The following is a 16,410-nucleotide window of genomic DNA, read 5'->3' as shown; positions in this document are numbered from 1 at the left end:
TAGAGACAAAAAAGAAAAGAGAACCTCAACTAACAATAAAGGACTTGAAAACTCGTGCTAAACAAACATATTACTCGCTAATTTCGTTTTTTTTATCTTGGCTATTGTATTGAAACGTTATTGTATTAAGAACTTTAATGAGCTAATCTTTATCTGAGCAGTGACAAACATTAAAAATGTTAGGCCACACGCCTTTTAACAATACACAACCAATCGTATGTCTAACAATAACACTGTCCGCTTGAGAATATGCAATTCATTGCATGCATGAAATGAAAAGTAATATTAATACTTACCAACTGAAGTATGGCAATATTAGATCCCTGAAAAGGCAGGAGGATGAGCAAACTTCAAAACGAGCCAGGAGCTACCCGTGCAAAATGGAGAAGGAAACCCCGTGCATTTCGGCGCGATTTTCTGGCTCATCACGCATGCGCAAACTATTTAGATCGTAGGTTTTCTGCTCAACACAAAAATGTTTGTCCAGAAAACTTTGTTTAATATGTAGCGTGACATTTTGGAGAATTTTGTTGAGCTAACATGTATTTTTATGTAGAGTCACAGTTATTAACAATTCTTAATATATGGGATTCAAGGCAATTTCATTTTGTGGCAATTTCATTTTTTACAGTGCATATTGTAAAGAGCTACCGATTTATCTAACCTTATAAAGGTCCAGAAAATCGTGTTTTGTCTCAGTTTTTTTTTTGCCAGGTGGCTTTTTTCATTATGATGTCATTATGCCTTTATTCACGTGAAAAATCTTGGCACAACGCTATATTGTGTTTAGATGCAATAATTAAATGGGATCTATATCAATAAATTAACTATTTTATTGATTTCCGGACATCTTAATAAAAAAATTCTGCAATTGTTATTGTACATATTTTACATCTGATATAACATTTTATCAGCAATGCAACCCCCCCCCCCCCCACAATACGGTATATACGTAGTGCGTATCCTATGCACGCGAAAAACTGCGTACTATATGCACGCCAAAGCTCATTTTGACGTGTGAGCGCCCCTTTTTAAAACAACGCTAGTTTTTCGCGTGCATATTATACGCAATTTATTTCCCACCCACTTTTTAAAACAAAGTCACTGGTTTTGAGTATAGCTCTATATGCATCTGCCCGCCATCTATATGCAGATGCATCTGCCCTCTTCAGGGAACACAAGAACGCGCAGTAATCTCAAATAACTTAATCCAGATATTTCAATCCAAGCCGTGAATTCGTTTTAAGAACCAAATTAGCCAGAGATCAGTTAACACTATTAGATCTGGGATCTGTCAAATCATAGAAAAATAACTACTTCCTAAACATGATGAAACCATCATCCCACATTAATATTTTCCAACATAAAAATGTTCCACGGAACAATAAGGTTGTGAAACAGTTAAGAAAACTTGTGGACGAGAACACCGAATTACAGTTTGATTGCAATGGAAAGATAATTTTGGGTAATGTATTGTCACTGTATGTAGTATAAATGCATTAATATGAATGTACTGGGTATTTTAGGTGCAGCCTTGGCCATAAATGCTCCACCCTCCAACACTATAGATCCTGCTACATACAGTCAATTTTCAGGTATGAATGTGTTGTTGTGGTAGGAAGATCAGTTATCTTTGATTGAATTATCCTGAATTATTATGTGTCTGGCATGTTATATGTTGACAAAAGTTTTTTAACCCTAAAATATAGTGTGTAGCTTTTCATTTCTTATCTTCACATGCTGCAATAATAATCCAGTCAATTGACTCATGATGTGTGTTTTTATAAGAGTGTTTATGTATGTTCATGTGTATTTTTAGGTGCAGCTATGGCCATAAATCCTTAAATCAGCACAGCATTTGAACCGATCTGAACGCAGAAATGACGGGAAGCGTCACATCATGCTTCAGTCGCGTCGCAAAAGTGGATCTCCACGGTCACTGCTGTCACAGGACTTCACGAAATCAACAGTTACCAAAGAAGTGTGTTTTTGATGGAGCGGTCCCAACAATAAAGGTTCACGGTCCTGCTTTGGAAACAGGCGGTGAGTAAAACTGCTTCAGATGTCTATGTTGTTGGCTATCGTCGCGTAAGTAAACATCAGTAAACGACACGATCGTGTATAACGTTAGTTAATTTATCAATGGAGCATGCGATCTATGTTGTGTGTTTAAATACATTTGTTTAGCTGACCAATATAGGTGTCAGTTTGTTTATTGTAAAACCACCCAAACATAAACCTAACGTTCTCACAAAGCGTGCTTCGTCATTCAAATGCGCTAACGGTTACTCCATTGCTGTTCTCTGTATAACGTTACACTAGTCTGACGTGCAAAACCGTTTTGCTTGCTACTGCTAAGGTTTAGTCGCATCCAATAGTCCATAAACCGAATCATGGCCTCATAAACTGCGAGTAAACACACACAAATGTTGACAGGCCACTAAATACAGTCCAAACCACAGAGACGGACGTCCTGCTGTTGCTGTTTCTCCTGTTCAATTTATTTCAGCCTCCGAATGATTCTGGATCATATCTGTATTAGTTGAATCTGATTGATAGCCATGGTTTATTAGGGTAGCGTTTTCTTCTCCATGCTTGAGGACGTCACCGATACGCCTCCAGCCGCTCGGTTTTTTCCGGAAAGACTCGGTACAGCCCATATTTCTTTTATAAATATAATAAAACTAAAGACTTTACGGAGATATGAAGGATGCAATACTACTCTGTAGGTACTCAAGATTGACATGAGATTGACTGAAACTGAGTGTTTCACCCCCCCTTTAAATATTTTTTATTTATTTTTTCAGGTTGCAAAGGTATTGGACCCTAACAGTGACCTGAAGGAGCGTATTGTGTCTGTGGGATCAACTGTGTTGTTGCGTTCTGATTTCACGTCTTTGGGATTGGCAGAAGAAGTTGAAGCAACGGTAAAATACATTTTTGTTTTTAACCAACTGATTTTATTTATTTTATTAAAAAATATAGATTTTGAAGTGTTGCCTAAGAATCGTAGAGAACAACACTTTCCGCATGGTAAGGTAGCAGTCTCAAAGATTTTACTGAAGCCAGCATATATTTGTATGTATCTGACAATTGTTCCTTTGTTACAGGATATCAGTGTGCATGTTGCTAATCCCTATGTGGTAGTGACCTGGCTTCCACCACTTTCTTGTTGTCCAGAGTTGTCCCTTATTCCGGTGAGTTCTGAAATGTTTTATCCTGTGAAAGATTGTACTATCATTGAATATAAACAACATTATAGTTCCTAGGCTTTGATATGCTTCTACATACATTTTAGGCTAATGTCAGCCAGAAAGACCTTGTGGCTCTGCCAGCCTTGATATCATCATGTATATTAATGACTGTAATGATGTTGTTTGATATTAGGACAACGCATGTTCACTGGTGGATAATGGTTTAGCGCTAGATTCTAGCTAGCTGTGCAGCATTTTGGTAATTTTTTGTCTCATAGTGTCTATAAAGTGCGTTATGAATAAAATCTATTATTATCTGCAATCCTTTTTATGATGAAAATTAAGCTTCGGCATTTAAATCACCGTTTGAGTCGCCAAGTCGGTTCAGACAGCTAATGAGAATTGGCGGCTTTGAACGTCAAAAAGTTCGGGCTTAATTTATATGCTAATTTTAGCTACCAACTATTAACGAATTATACCATGAAACCATACAGCAAATAGATGTTTCGCTTAGCTTCTTGTCTTGTCTGGGGTCTGATAAACAGGAACTTTGTCAAATTTAATGCGTCAACAATGCTATTTTCACCCGGGGACAGAGAGCGGATGACAGTTTCGTTTGAGTTCAGTAGAAAATGTGCAGATCATATTGCTGTCAACCCTCCCGTTTTTTTCCGAAAATATCCCGTATTTTACGTTCTGATTGTGTTAACTAAGAACACGCAACTGTGTCTGTGAAGTGGCTTGCAATAATTGGGTTGCTAGACCAACACATCTGGTGATATAACGTTAGACTAGTTTAGTGAATATTAAACAGCAAACTTAAGCTACGAATCCTGAGTGTCCTGCAGCAGGGCCTGGCGCGCTGACCCGCAGTTTACCTCAAACACATACATAGAATTGTGTGTGATAATCGCGCGTTTCCATCTCATACGAGGACATAAACGCATGTCCGTCATCTCCAGAGCCGCTCTGAGAGTCACTTTATGAGCATTTTACCGTTTCATTTGAGAAAAACTACCGCCATGTCATTAACACAAGAAACTCAAAGGTATCACGGCAACCCGTCAAAATAAAAGTTCTTTTTTTACTAAAGAAATACATCGCCTGTACAGTAGAGTTGACGTCTTAGTGTAATAATAATACTAGCACTAATGTAATAATTATCAACCTAGTTTTTAAAGTAATATATACTTCTTTTTTTTCTTCCGTGTTTAAATTCATAATAAAGCTCAGTTTCAAAAGCTTCATTAAGTATAAATTAATATTATATGTCTTCATTCATGTCTTCATATCTTGAATATGTGGAGAAATACAAATATCTAGGGGTCTGGCTAGAAACCTGTCTTTCTTTTCAAACCCACATAAACCATCTCCAGTCAAAGATCAAGTCCAGGATTGGGTTTCTGTTTCGAAATAAAGCTTCATTTACTATTCCTGCAAAACTGGCCCTTGTGAAAATGTCCATCATCCCAATGCTTGATTTTAGTGATGTTGTCTAAAGAACTGCGTCTAATTGTTTACTCAAGAAATTGGACGTTGTGTACCACAGTGCTATTCCCTTTATTACTAAAGCCCCACACAACACCCATAAATGTACTCTTTACTCACTTGTTGGATGGCCTTCGTTACACACCCGGCGCCTAAATCACTGGTATCAGTTAATTTACAAGCCCATATTAGGTAAAACACCGTCTTACCTAAGTACTTTAGTAACCATATCAGTGCCTGTATTTAACCTGCGCTCGAGTAAATATATCTCTCAAATCTCGCACCTCTTTTGGCCGCTCTTCTTTTAAATTTTCTGCTGCTAATGATTGGAACATTTTACAAAAGTCTCTTAAATTAGAATCCATTGTTTAAATCACTACTTTTAAAGGTTTAATATTAAATTTATTGACAGACCACTGTACATGTTGATGCTCGTTGCAAAAAACAGTAGTATGTATTTTTGCACGTACTAAATGAAATGGCTGTTATTGCATCTATTTGCATATTTTTATATTTGCTCAATGCCTAGAACTTTTTATTGGAAATTTGAACGTCCTCTATATTTATGATTGTGTATTTGAATGTTGGTATGTTATGTCGCCTTGTACTCTGCGCCTTATCTTGGCCAGGTCGTGGTTGCAAATGAGAACCTGTTCTCAACCGATTAACCTGGTTAAATAAAGGTAAAATAAAATAAAAATAAATTCATTTGGTTATCAGAAACACAAATATTTTCATAGAAATTGAATTAAAATGAAAAAAATATTAATATGGTTGCTTTTATAAATTCAATTAATTAAGTAGCTATAACTACTCTTTACTGGTAAATATTACAGTAAACAAACATCACAGACAATGTAAATCTAGACAGAATAAAGAAGTGGATCCCAAATTTTCAGTCTTGCTCTATTTCTCTGTTCTTGTCTAGTTTTTAGCACTGAAATAGACAACACCACCATTCAACAATGTATTTGTTTAAATACAACATTAGAAACAATTATCAATTTTACACACCTGTTTGCAATCTGTCTTCCTGAAATGTCTCTTTTAGAACAAAGATGAATAGAAAGACTGTGCCTGTCTCTTTATCATCCTTAAGACGAAGGACACGTGTAGATGTTCAAAAAAGGCTTCATCAAATTAGGACAGACATGACTGATAGGGACATGACAGGAATAGGGGCAGATGACAGAGTTCTTTCTGAGAACACTGTCCCACCCTCTTCAGCTGCACATGTAATGCCAGAGGTGCAAGTTGTTGCTGAAGAGGACATGGAGTTAGAGGCAGATTTTGATGATGTGTATTGTGATTGGTGTGATGGGGATGGGGCACCAGGTTCAGATTCTGAAAATGATGCTGACCTAACATCACTTTCTGATAACATTGCCAACTGGGCAGTGAGTTTTGGCATTTCCATTGTTGCCCTGACTGCACTTTTGAGTATACTCCATGTAACCCATCCCAATCTGCCAAAGGATGGTAGGACACTTCTCAAGACGAAAACGCATTATGCTATTCAGGAGAAGGCGGGGGGGAACTACCATCACTTTGGCATCCTTTCCTCTTTGAAGGCCACTATAAGCAAACATGCAAAAACACTGGTAGAGGGCATGACATTGGGGCTGCAGATTAATATAGATGGTCTACCTTTATTTAAAAGTTCCACTGTACAGATGTGGCCCATCCTTGGTTTACTGGTTACCATCCCCATGAAGGAACCTGTGGTCATTGGGGCGTACTGTGGACCAAAAAAACCTAGTTCGGCCACAGAGTTCCTATCTGATTTTGTCAATGAACTACAGGAGCTAGAGGCTGGGTTTTGCTTTGGAGATAAGAACCTTAAAATTGAGCTTCACGCGGTAGTCTGTGATGCCCCTGCACGTGCCTTTGTGAAAAAAACAAAGGCCCATAATGCTTACCATGGGTGCGATAAGTGCCTAGACCCAGGGCAATACCAGAACCGACGTATGACATTTCCTGGACCAGAGCGCCCCCAGAGAACTGACATCTCATTCAACCTGATGGTTGATGAACTACACCACCACGAGGGGCCACATCCATTTAAAAACCTCAAGGTTGGCATGGTATCGCAGTTTCCCTTGGATTATATGCATCTAGTGTGTTTAGGCGTCGTAAGGAAACAGCTCCAGACCTGGCTACGGGGTCCATTAACAGTAAGACTGCCGGCATTAATAGTAGACAGGATGTCAGGCAAACTCCAGTCAATGAGGCCCTACGTGCCAATTGAGTTTGCCCGGAGACCACGGTCGCTTAGGGAGTTGGACCGTTGGAAGGCGACTGAATTCCGACAGTTCTTACTTGTCACATGCCTGTCCTGTCTTGTGTGCACTTGTGGGTTTTGTTATGTTGAGCATGTGCTCGTGTCCCTGTCAGTTCCCTCCCCCTTGTTATCTGATTATTGGTTAATTTGCCCCACCTGTTCTCCCTCATTATCTGCCTTGTTTGTTCCCTTTATAATCTCCTTGTGTTTGTCAGTCTGTGTTGGATGTTTCCCCTTGTGTCTCCGTGTTGGTTGTCGTTTCCCCCTTCCGTGAAACGCTGGATCCCTTCCCGGATTACCTCTACCGATCTCCCGAGTCACAACTGCTCACAGCCTGCCCGTGTCGCCAACGGAGCCTCTCTCACTGCTCCGTCTTACCCGGACTTCTTCAGTGTTCTGAGTTTAGACTTCTGTGACACTATCTGTCTAAATAAACTGAGTTACTTGCAATTGAATCCTGCCTCTGTGAATCCGTTACAGAACCGGAGGGTGCCATCCGGCTTCGGTACCATGACAATTGGGCTGGACCAGGTGCTGCGGGATGACACAGGCCAGGAGAGCTCGGAACAAGCGGTCAACCGTTACGCGCTCCGCCACCTGACCCGCGGTGGGTGTACCCTTGAGCAGCAAGTGTCGGGAGAGTCTTGCGAGTTCAGCGGCCTGTGATTTCTCTTTTTAACGCATCATAGTTGTCAGCACTCTCGGTGGGCAGTGAGAAGTAGGCTCGTTGTGCCTCACCGGTCAGCAGGGGTCCCAGCAACCGCGCCCATTCGCTCCGGTCCCAGTTCTCCTGAACCGCCATGGTTTCGAATAGTTGAAGGAATAATTTGACGTCATCATGGCTGGTTAACTTCGGCAGCAGCTGGGTTGCGCGGACGCGCGGATCAGGCAGCGGAACGTGCTGGGCAGGGGCGAGGCGGAGAGCGGCGATTTTCTCTTCAACCTTTTCCTGACGGGCCGTCAGAGCGTTCTGTAACGGATTCACAGAGGCAGGATTCAATTGCAAGTAACTCAGTTTATTTAGACAGATAGTGTCACAGAAGTCTAAACTCAGAACACTGAAGAAGTCCGGGTAAGACGGAGCAGTGAGAGAGGCTCCGTTGGCGACACGGGCAGGCTGTGAGCAGTTGTGACTCGGGAGATCGGTAGAGGTAATCCGGGAAGGGATCCAGCGTTTCACGGAAGGGGGAAACGACAACCAACACGGAGACACAAGGGGAAACATCCAACACAGACTGACAAACACAAGGAGATTATAAAGGGAACAAACAAGGCAGATAATGAGGGAGAACAGGTGGGGCAAATTAACCAATAATCAGATAACAAGGGGGAGGGAACTGACAGGGACACGAGCACATGCTCAACATAACAAAACCCACAAGTGCACACAAGACAGGACAGGCATGTGACATTACTGTACACTGGCCCTGTGGTGCTGGCTGGATTCCTGGACCGGAACATGTACCACAATTTCATGCTCCTGTCAACTGCTATATCCATGTTGGTAAGCCCTGAACATCTCAACCTTGCTGACTATGCTGGACAAATGCTAAAATCTTTTGTAAACCATTTTGGTGAGCTGTATGGGACAGACCAGATTGTGTACAATGTCCACTGTCTGGTCCACCTGGCAGACGAGGTGAAGAGGCATGGCTCTCTGGACTCTTTTTCAGCATTTCCATATGAGAACCACCTTAGAAAAATAAAAAAACTCATTGGAAAACCTGAGTTCCCTTTAGCTCAGCTCATTCGGCGCCTTTCTGAGGTTACAGCTACCAAATTGGTTGCTGATGCAGACATTACACTGAAAAGGGAGCATTTTGTGGGCCCAATTGTTGTTGGCATGGGAGTTAATGCACAATATGGGGAAATGCGATGTGAAAGGTGGACCGTCAAGTTAACTACAGGGGACAACATGTTTCTGGTGGGAGATAAAGTTTACCTTATCAAAAACATTATCCAAAATGATAATGGTCTGTACGCTATTTACACTGAATTTTCTCAGCAGTCTCCATTCTATACCTACCCCTTCAACTCTGACAGAATGAACATATTTGTTGTAAATGATTTATCTGACGAGATGAAGTCGGTTGAGGTGTCAGTGCTGCGACAGAAATGTGTAGCCTTGCCGTACAGGGATAGTTTCGTGGCCATACCCCTCCTCCACTAAATGGAGAAAAAAATCAGTTCAATGAATCAGTTTAAGCTACAGTTCAAGTTAAAAATTCTAATAATATAGTTGACTACTGACTTCTGACTATGACTTCTATTACTCTGGATGAAAATTTGATGTAAGTATTTCACCAAAGTTGGTATTCCATACACTACACCCATAATTTAATGTTTTCAAAATATGAGATGGCATATTATCCCTCAAAATGCCAGGGGAATATTTTATGCTGAATATAACATGCATTGATACATGTCCCACCTTTATCAATACCATGGACTGTACATAGTCCACTATTCAGGTTAACTTTTAGCCCATCTTATTTGCTTATTTGTATACACTGTACAGTTGTGCATGCTTTAGTCCACGTTATTCCCTTTTTGATGAGGAATAAATGCCCCTTTTCTTTCTTTCTACATTAAGGATGCCTTTTCATCTTATTGAATTCCAAGCAAGTGAGGACATTGCTGTTGTGCCAGTACACTGGTATGATGATGGAATGGTGTACTGGCCCAACTTCAAGTGCACTGAACGTGTGAAAAGGGCAGCTGCAAACGAGGAGAAGCATGAGCCAAACTGGCCAAAATATGATGTAAAGGTCGTCAGAACTTGTGGTATGCCAATTCATTAAATTCTTGTTTAAAAATAATTTCATGGTTGCTTCTCCTTCTGCTGAAAATGTTCTGAAAATACACATGAAATTGTGCAATGAAACTCATGTTCATTTTTAGATCACTACAAAGACGCCGTAAGGCTGATGAATCAATATCAAACCGGCTTCACACCTCTGAGCTACAGTCTGATGCCGAGCAGAAGGGTAAGCTGCCAGAAAAAAGAGCCAGAAAGCCGGTGTAAGTGTTCTATCTTATGTTATGTTTCTACAGTAATATAAAGGTTATTTCCCATAGCATTTACAAATAGACCAGAGATGCTTGCACTATATGTACAGTCTTGTTCAAAATAATAGCAGTACAATGTGACTAACCAGAATAATCAAGGTTTTTAGTATATTTTTTATTGCTACGTGGCAAACAAGTTACCAGTAGGTTCAGTAGATTCTCAGAAAACAAATGAGACCCAGCATTCATGATATGCACGCTCTTAAGGCTGTGCAATCGGGCAATTAGTTGAATTAGTTGAAAGGGGTGTGTTCAAAAAAATAGCAGTGTGGCATTCAATCACTGAGGTCATCAATTTTGTGAAGAAACAGGTGTGAATCAGGTGGCCCCTATTTAAGGATGAAGCCAACACTTGTTGAACATGCATTTGAAAGCTGAGGAAAATGGGTCGTTCAAGACATTGTTCAGAAGAACAGCGTACTTTGATTAAAAAGTTGATTAGAGAGGGGAAAACCTATAAAGAGGTGCAAAAAATGATAGGCTGTTCAGCTAAAATGATCTCCAATGCCTTAAAATGGAGAGCAAATCCAGAGAGACATGGAAGAAAACGGAAGACAACCATCAAAATGGATAGAAGAATAACCAGAATGGCAAAGGCTCAGCCAATGATCACCTCCAGGATGATCAAAGACAGTCTGGAGTTACCTGTAAGTACTGTGACAGTTAGAAGACGTCTGTGTGAAGCTAATCTATTTTCAAGAATCCCCCGCAAAGTCCCTCTGTTAAAAAAAAGGCATGTGCAGAAGAGGTTACAATTTGCCAAAGAACACATCAACTGGCCTAAAGAGAAATGGAGGAACATTTTGTGGACTGATGAGAGTAAAATTGTTCTTTTTGGGTCCAAGGGCCACAGGCAGTTTGTGAGACGACCCACAAACTCTGAATTCAAGCCACAGTACACAGTGAAGACAGTGAAGCATGGAGGTGCAAGCATCATGATATGGGCATGTTTCTCCTACTATGGTGTTGGGCCTATTTATCGCATACCAGGGATCATGGATCAGTTTGCATATGTTAAAATACTTGAAGAGGTCATGTTGCCCTATGCTGAAGAGGACATGCCCTTGAAACGGTTGTTTCAACAAGACAATGACCCAAAACACACTAGTAAACGGGCAAAGTCTTGGTTCCAACCCAACAAAATTAATGTTATGGAGTGGCCAGTCCAATCTCCAGACCTTAATCCAATTGAGAACTTGTGGGGTGATATCAAAAATGCTGTTTCTGAAGCAAAACCAAGAAATGTGAATGAATTGTGGAATGTTGTTAAAGAATCATGGAGTGGAATAACAGCTGAGAGGTGCCACAAGTTGGTTGACTCCATGCCACACAGATGTCAAGCAGTTTTAAAAAACTGTGGTCATACAACTAAATATTAGTTTAGTGATTCACAGGATTGCTAAATCCCAGAAAAAAAAAATGTTTGTACAAAATAGTTTTGAGTTTGTACAGTCAAAGGTAGACACTGCTATGTTTTTGAACACACCCCTTTCAACTAATTGCCCAATTGCACAGCCTTAAGAGCGTGCATATCATGAATGCTGGGTCTTGTTTGTTTTCTGACAATCTACTGAACCTACTGGTAACTTGTTTGCCACGTAGCAATAAAAAATATACTAAAAACCTTGATTATTCTGCTTAGTCACATTGTACTGCTATTATTTTGAACAAGACTGTATTTTATACACTACATTTTAGCTATATTTCATGTTTGTCAACAGCGGCTGAGGTCCACATCCTAAGCCTGCTGGAGACAATTAAACAACAACAAGACCAGCTTGTGGCAAGGGTGAACTACCTCAGCAGCAGGCTGAACAGCACCCCGGGGCCAGATGTTGAGATGCCTGACAATATCCAGTTTCCCCTGGAACAATTGGAGGCAGTGGAGGCATTTGAAATGTTTTTAAAGGAACAATCAAATGGCCCAGCTCGACAGAGAGTGGTGAGTTTTCTTACTTAATATGAATGGTGCCATTAGATTTATTGATTGCCCATGATTATTGCAAATATTCTATTGAAACAGGCCTTTCCTGAAATGCCTTTTCCCTGTGTTTGGAATATATACATATATACATATATATATATATATATATATATATATATATATATATATATATATATATATATATATATATATATATATATATATATATAATTTTTTTTTTTTTCTTTACAGAAAAAGCAGAAACAGATGTTTCTATCTTTTTGAACATTTCTAGATGCTTTCAACAAAAACAAAACATTTTAAATGCAAATTAAGCTTAGAAATGTTTACCTTGCTGTCTATTTAAAAAAATATGTATTTGTTTTTAGATTTCTTCTTTGGCCATCATTGGAGGCCAGGATGTGAAGAGGGTGACCTGGAACATCCTGGGCAGGCTCTTCACAGATGGGGTGTCTCATCAGATAAACTGGAAGGGTGTTAATAACAAAAAGCCCTTCAGTAGGATGGCAACGAAGACCTTGCTTTTCAGTAAGTTTATAATTTAAAGCAGGGGTCTCAAACTCAAATTACCTGGGGGCCGCTAGAGGTAGACAAAAAAAAAAAAGTACAACTGATCAAATATTCTCAATCTTTATTATTAACAGTTCTTCAACATTAATGTTTCTTCTGAACATGGCTTCTCTTGCTTACTCGTGTTTTTTTTTTTATTGCCAGTATATTTGAGATTTTCGGATCTGGTTATCCTTCGTCCTTCGCACCTATCTATTACCAACAGGTGTGTGATGGTAATTGTGTACTAATAAATATGGCCAATAGAAATTAAATCATTATGTAATAGCCTACTGAAATAATAAATGTGTTTATTTTTATTTAAAATAATAGTCTATTTCAAAGCAAGGCCAAAGAGACAGACAACCAGGTCAAACAGATCAGTGAACGAAATTCTACGAAATTCTGAACGATATTTGCATTAATTGTTGTCAAATATTATTAGTCCCGAGACTATTCCTATGAGTGAATAAATAAGTACATCCGCTGCTTATATTTGAGTTCCTCAGTGGTCTAATAGTAGACTTTTAGTAAATCGTCTCAAATGTTCAGAGTTTTAATCTGCTCATATAGTTTTCTTAATTATAATGTTCATCAATGATTGTATATTAAGAGCATGGAAACGTTGCATTTTGTGTGCTTTTGTGTGTGTGCAATTTAGTTTTGTGATTTTACCGGAAAGAATAGTCTCTCTTCGCAACGGCATTACGCGATAGATTGACACGCGCGCGCGCGTGTGTGTGTGTGTGTGTGAAGACTGCGGGAGCATGTGCGCGAGCCAAAAGAGAATGTAAATCCCGCCTACTTTGATTTGATTGGCCATTTGAGCGATGTTAAACCACATTCATTTCGACTGTCTGAACATGACAATCACGCGGTGTCAACCAATTGTACTACATGAGAGAGGGCCGAGCTAACTCTCTCAAACACACACACAAAGTGAGGCATAAAGCCGACTCCGCCAAAAATGGTTTTCAGAGCAACGCGCGGGCCGCACTAACATTAAACTTTGGTGTCAAGTAGGGGGCCACAAAATATCATCCTGCGGGCCGCAAGTTTGAGACCCCTGATTTAAAGTAATATTAAATACGTTCAAAATCAGTAGTTTGTAAATGTTGGGGCAGCCTTAAAAATCGTAGCAACCATCATGTAGCCTTTTATAGACTGGCTACTATACCATGGACTTTTTTGACGTTTGATGTCTTTTTTATTTTATTTAAAAAACTCAGAATCAGTACCAATTGTACTTCTAATTGCAGTATTGTACTTCTAATTGCATGTGTTTCTAATTAGACTAGTGTTGTCAAAAGTACCGACCGCGATACCAATTCGGTACTGAAATGTTAAAAATATGCCGCTTTGAGCGCTGTTGAGCGGAATCGTAAACACCTCTGACTGGCCATTGTGCTCACGCGCTCATCAAATAGGTCTATGATTGGCTACTTTGATCAGCGCTTCACAAACATGTTGTAAAAATACATCAGTGACGCTTTTCACGGAGCGCTTACACAGATACACACAGAGCGTTAGAATACAGGAGTCTATCAGCCTACCGGTCCGCTGGTCGACGCCTGCTTGTGCTTTCAAAACACTTTTCAAACAGTTCCGTGTTGTTTCAAACCGCTGCCGTGAGTTGATCATTGTAGCCAATCACAGGCACATCCGATGAGCGAGTGAGCACAATGACCAGTCAGAGGTGTTTATGATTACAGCTCAACAGCGCTCGAAGCGTCACATTTTAACATTTCAGTACCGATTTGGTATCGCGGTTGGTACTTTTGGCAACACTAAATTAGACCCCTTTGCCATGCATTATACGAGCAATGGTTGGAGTTAAAAATCTTAATTTGTGTTCTACTGAAGAAACAAACACACCTACATCTTGTGCACTGGGAGTAAGCAGATAAACATCACATTTTCGTTTTTGGGTGAACTATCCCTTTAATGTCTATCTCATATATTGTATAAGCATACTTGGCTTTGGATGCTACTACATACCATAAACAAATCTGTCTGTTTGATTACAGGTGCTGTGAGGAAAAACACAGTGACACAGTCAGCCACGGACGCGGATGTCACCAAGCACGCAATCAGGTGGTTCAACCTGGCGGCGGATCGGGCAACAAGGAGACGTGTCCCGCCTCCATCCACACAAACGGAGTAATAGGAGAAATAAATAACCTTTTTATTGAACTTCTTGTCGTTCACTCTGATATTTTAGCTGTGCATAGCGCAGCATTTCATTGAAGTTGTAGCCTAATAGATCAAATATTTTATGTTTGCACCAATAGCCTATAAAGCACTAAATTAGGTTTTGACCACAAAATTAATTTAGAGTAGCCTCACCAATGTAGGCTATTAAAAAAACAAAAAACAGAATAGGCTATAACCTATAACTTTCCATACATTTAAATATCAATTTTATGTTTCCATAGGGATTACTTTTGTACATTAAATTGATGACTTTTTTGTAAGGCCTATTCACAATACTAGGTTAAAAAAATGCTGGACGTAGCCTAGGACTAGTGATAGTTTTATCCTACAGCTAGAACAGAAGAGATTTTGAAAATGAGGTAAACGGGTAAAAAACGGACCCGGCCCAGATGAGCCAGGAATTTTATGAGTCCGTTGCGGGTCCGTGGCGGATGGATGTATCAATTTGCGGGTCCCAAACGGACCCGCCGCGGAGGTAAGGTTTTAAACGCGGATGCAGAGCGGATGATGCGCGGAGTCATTTTGTTGTGTGGGTATATATATATATATATATATATATATATATATAGTGACGGGGTGAAGAAGTACACGACACAGAAGGGCAGGTGAATTTCCCCGAAGGGTGGATTTATTGACAATCTTGAAAGTGAAAGTGCGTCGAGTGGGGTGCTCCGTGCTCGGTGTGGTCTCTCTCTCTTGCGTCCTCGGTGCTCGCGGTGATATGGATCCGTGCTCAGAGTGAGTGCTGGCCGTCACACGCTGCTCTCTGGAGGGAAAATGGAGACAACAGTTAGCCGAGTCTTCTGGAGACATCTCTCACCTCTCTGGCCGGCGTGCAGGCTTATAAAGCCGCCCGCTGATGAGCTGCAGCTGTGACGGCTCAGCCGACCTTCACCTGGATGACCTTTACCTTCAACTCAACCTCGCCAAGACGGAAGTGCTCGTGGTTTCAGCCAGCCCTACCTTTGTGTTATAACTGATCAGTTAATCTTCACAGACCACATTGCTAGAACTGCCCGATCTTTAGATTTTCCTTGTACAGCATTGGAATGATCAGGCCATTCCTATCGAAACATGCTACACAACTCATCCAAGCTCATGTTCCAGCCACTGGCATCAGTGTTTGCTGATGCGCTGTGAAGGCAAATGGCGCATTGTGGTGCCATCCCAAAGAGGCACAAAATCACTTTCACAGACCTTTATCTGGACTGTTCCATGCTGGTGGAATAACCTGACTAACTCCAGCCATTTTCAGGAAACCACTAAAGATGCATTCTTTTGTGAACACATGACCCATAAAACTAGCTCTTTTCTGTTTAACAAAACCGCTAGACTAACTAAAAATTGTCACTGCACTTATTGCTGCTTCCATACTCTTCCTTTGTAAGTTGCTTTGGATAAAATTTAATTGTACATGTATAAAATAATAACTGCAATGTGACAGTATAAAAGAAAGATAATTGTCTTTTAATGTAGATATTTTTGCATATTCTAAATTATATACTAAGCTTGTATTTCCTACAACTGAAGTAACTTGACATATGTGTTATGTAAAATGACTAATAATGTAAATGTGCAGTTTCTGTACAATATTTTGTAAATTTAACAGAAATTGGCTGTAAAGGTTGCTATTTATGTTCAAGTAGGCCTACTTAATTTAGAGGTTGAAT

General features: G+C 40.1%; 1 protein-coding gene and 1 long non-coding RNA gene across 3 annotated transcripts in view; one reads left to right on the top strand and one right to left on the bottom strand.

Moving 5' to 3' along the window:
• Positions 1-16,410, bottom strand: part of LOC137047472 (zinc finger protein 814-like) — a 108,806-nt gene that overhangs the window by 46,175 nt on the left and 46,221 nt on the right. The gene's annotated exons all lie outside the window — the stretch shown is intronic.
• On the top strand, positions 2,808-9,984 carry LOC137047844 (uncharacterized). The gene is made up of 4 exons (XR_010899274.1): positions 2,808-2,942; positions 3,111-3,197; positions 9,557-9,731; positions 9,865-9,984. It is a non-coding gene; the product is annotated as an uncharacterized lncRNA (long non-coding RNA).

Source organism: Pseudorasbora parva, chromosome 2 (genome assembly GCF_024679245.1).
Source record: "Pseudorasbora parva isolate DD20220531a chromosome 2, ASM2467924v1, whole genome shotgun sequence".
NCBI lineage: Eukaryota > Metazoa > Chordata > Actinopteri > Cypriniformes > Gobionidae > Pseudorasbora > Pseudorasbora parva.
Note: the sequence above shows the minus strand (reverse complement) of the source record. Positions and strands in the feature narration are given on the sequence as shown.